Consider the following 3,293-nt stretch of genomic DNA (forward strand, 5'->3'; position numbering starts at 1 on the left):
GATTGGCCTCATCCTTTGGAGCGAGCTTTCCTTGGAGCCTCGATCATTCGAGCTTAGGTATTATTTATCTCATTATTTCTTGCTTGCTTGGCCCTCACCCTTTTGCTTTCTTGTTAGATGCCATAGAATTCGGGAAAGTGGTGGGGGTCAAAACTCGCTATTCCTTACTCACCATTCGTTCCTTCTTTCTTCAATCAGGTCCAGAGTTTCTTCAAGCTGAGAGTGGTTCGAGGTTTGGTCATAAGCGAGGGTTCGAATTGTGGGAATTTCGACCTCGATTGGAAACATAGCCTCGCAACCATACGCCAGAGAAAATGGGGTATGTCATGTTGATGTACGGGTCGTGGTTCTATATGCCCATAGATCTTGGGGCAATTCTTCGGGCCATCTTCCTTTAGCTTCTTCCAACTTTTTCTTTAGCGAGCTCTTTAGGGTCTTATTTACAGCTTTGACCTGGCCATTCACCTGAGGATGGGCCACCAATGAAAAGCTTTTTATTATCCCATTTTTTCGCAAAAGTTGGTAAATAGATCGTTGTTGAATTGAGTACCGTTATTTGACACAATCTTCCTTGGCATCCCATATCGGCATATGATGTTTTTCACTACGAAGTCAAGGACTTTCTTCGAGGTTATTGTTGCCAAAGGTTCGGCTTCAGTCCACTTCGTGAAGTAATCTACGACGACTATTGCATATTTTACTCCGCCCTTGCCAGTCGACAGTGAGCCTATGAGGTCGATTCCCCAGACCGCAAATGGCCACGGGGAGGTCATCATAGTTAGCTCGGAGGGTGGAGCTTGAGGAATTGTGGCGAACCATTGGCACTTATCACACCTTTTGACGTTGATGAGTCTAGTTTTTATGATGTTTTGGTGATGTTTTTAGTAGTCTTTTATTTTGTTTTTCCTTGTTTTAGTGCGGGTTTACGCTTTGTTTGGTTGTTTTTGTGAATATCAGGAAGAATTGAGCATGTGGAAGGAAATGCCAAAGAAAGGGAAGAAATAATCGAGTTTTTCATCATATTTTGATCAAGAATGGTTCTCAATACCATTTGGAAGTGTTGGTGAAATTTTGGGATGAAAACTTGAAGAATTGAAGAATTCCTTAAGAGCCACGGCATGATCAAAGTAGGGCCGCGGCTAGGGGGAGAAACAGAAGCATGTTTTTTTGAGGACATCTTCGGGCCGCGGCATGGCTAGATAGGGCCGCGGCATGGATGGGCACTCTGCCCAGAAAACAACGATGCGGGCCGCAGCATGGTTTCAGAGAGTCGCGACATTGAAAGGATAGTCTGCCCAGAAATTTTGACACGGGCCGCGGCATAGTGTATGTAGAGCCACGGCCCGCCTCTCTAAAATCTAAAAATCCTAGGTTTTAAAGGACGAAAAAGAAGAGAGAAGGACGTACGGACGAAGGGAGGAGTTCTGGTGTTGAAGGCTCAAGCTTAGAGTATTTTTACATGTTTTTCTTCCTGATGTTATTTTTAATTTCTGTTGTGATTAGCACTATGACTATGAACTAATTTTCTGTTTAGGATGTTCAATTAAATCTCTTGAATTTCTGTTATGACCTAATGCAATTTTAATTTCCTCTTCTTCAATCTTCTTCAATTCCATATAATCTGTTCTTATATAGTGATTATTGATTGGCCATCTTTAGTCATATTCATATGTTTTTAAGTCAAAATCTGAGAAGTGAGATTTAATTATGCCTTGGTTATATTGGACATAATTCTAATTTAGAACGAAAGTATCTGAATTAATTGTGTAGCTGTTATTAAGTTGTGGAATTTAATGCTACCTTTGTGGTTCAATTTACCATAGAAATATAGGAAATTGTCACCTAGGTTGAGTTTATAATTCATAGTATGATTATAGACTGTTGTTTCAACTTGTTAATTGAATTAGGTAAAAATAAGAAGAATTCATACTTTGCATTAGGGAATAATAGGAAGGATAGTTGATGAGATTGAATATCCTAATTGTTTCTCAGTGATTGAATTAAGAGTTTTTACTATTAGTTATTATTCTATTTAATTGTCGATTATTATTTCTGCACTTTATCGGTTCTTTTGCTGTATTTTACAAAAATCAAGAAGTTTTAATTCATCAAATAGAACAAGAGATTAATTGACTGGTAATTGATAACTCAGTCCTTGAGGACGATACTTGGTTTTACCATTTTATTACAAGTTCGCGACTGTGTGCACTTGCATAGCAAAATTATCACAACAAGTTTTTGGCGCCGTTGCCGGGGACTGAAAATTATCAATATCAGTCTAATTAATTTTTATTCTAATTTGATTTTAATTTCTCTCGTTTCTAATCTGTTTAGTTGCTTAATTTGTCTATCTCAGGTGAATTTTGGTATATGCGTGGCAGAAAAGGAAAAGCCACACTTGTTCCTCTGAATCCCGAGATCGAAAAGTCTTGCAATCAAATCAGAAAGAATAAGAGAGAGACCCAGAATTCTGTGAAGATGGCACAGAATGATGGGGATGGCAGGAATGGTCTCAATCCAGGAGTTGTCCAAGGGGTTCAGGCTCAGACCAACGCTGAGAGGAGTCTGAGAGATTATGTGCTACCCACTCTGACGGGAGTACAAAATAGTATATGCCCACCAACTGTAGAGGCCAACAACTTCGAAATAAAGCCTGCTATTTTACAAATGGTGCAGTCCTCTGTGCAATTCAATGGGTTGCCCTCTGAAGATCCTCACACCCATTTGTCCAACTTTCTGGAGTTGTGTGGAACCTTCAAATATAATGGGGTGAGTGATGACGCAATCAAGCTTAGGCTCTTCCCATTTTCTCTAAGGGACAGAGCTAAAAGTTGGCTGAATTCTCTGCAGCCAAACTCCATTGTCACTTGGCAAGATCTAGCTCAGAAGTTTTTGTCCAAATTCTTCCCTCCGTCCAAAGCTGCTAAATTAAGGGGAGAGATAAATAACTTTTGCCAGAATGACGGAGAGTCATTATATGAGGCGTGGGAACGGTTTAAGGAACTCCTTAGAAGATTTCCTCATCATGGCATTGAATAGTGGATGCTAGTACAGAACTTCTACAATGGTTTATGTCCGACAACCAGAACCATTATAGATGCTGCAGCGGGTGGCACTTTTATGAGCAAGAGCGCAACTGGCGCTTATGAGCTGCTGGAGGACATGGCTACAAACAACCATCAGTGGTCAGAGGAAAGATCATCAGGAGTTAGAAAGGTAGCTGGGGTGCATGAGCTCGATGAAATTACTGCTTTAACAGCGCAAGTAGCCTCTTTGACCAAGCAGTTGCAACA

General features: G+C 40.4%; 1 non-coding gene across 1 annotated transcript; it reads right to left on the reverse strand.

The window, feature by feature from the left end:
• Positions 1–2,925: 2,925 nt before the first annotated feature.
• LOC133781088 (small nucleolar RNA R71) lies at positions 2,926–3,032 on the reverse strand. The gene has a single exon (XR_009869884.1). It is a non-coding gene; the product is annotated as a small nucleolar RNA R71 (small nucleolar RNA).
• Positions 3,033–3,293: the final 261 nt, after the last annotated feature.

The sequence above is a fragment of the Humulus lupulus genome, chromosome 5 (assembly GCF_963169125.1).
Source record: "Humulus lupulus chromosome 5, drHumLupu1.1, whole genome shotgun sequence".
Taxonomy (NCBI): domain Eukaryota; kingdom Viridiplantae; phylum Streptophyta; class Magnoliopsida; order Rosales; family Cannabaceae; genus Humulus; species Humulus lupulus.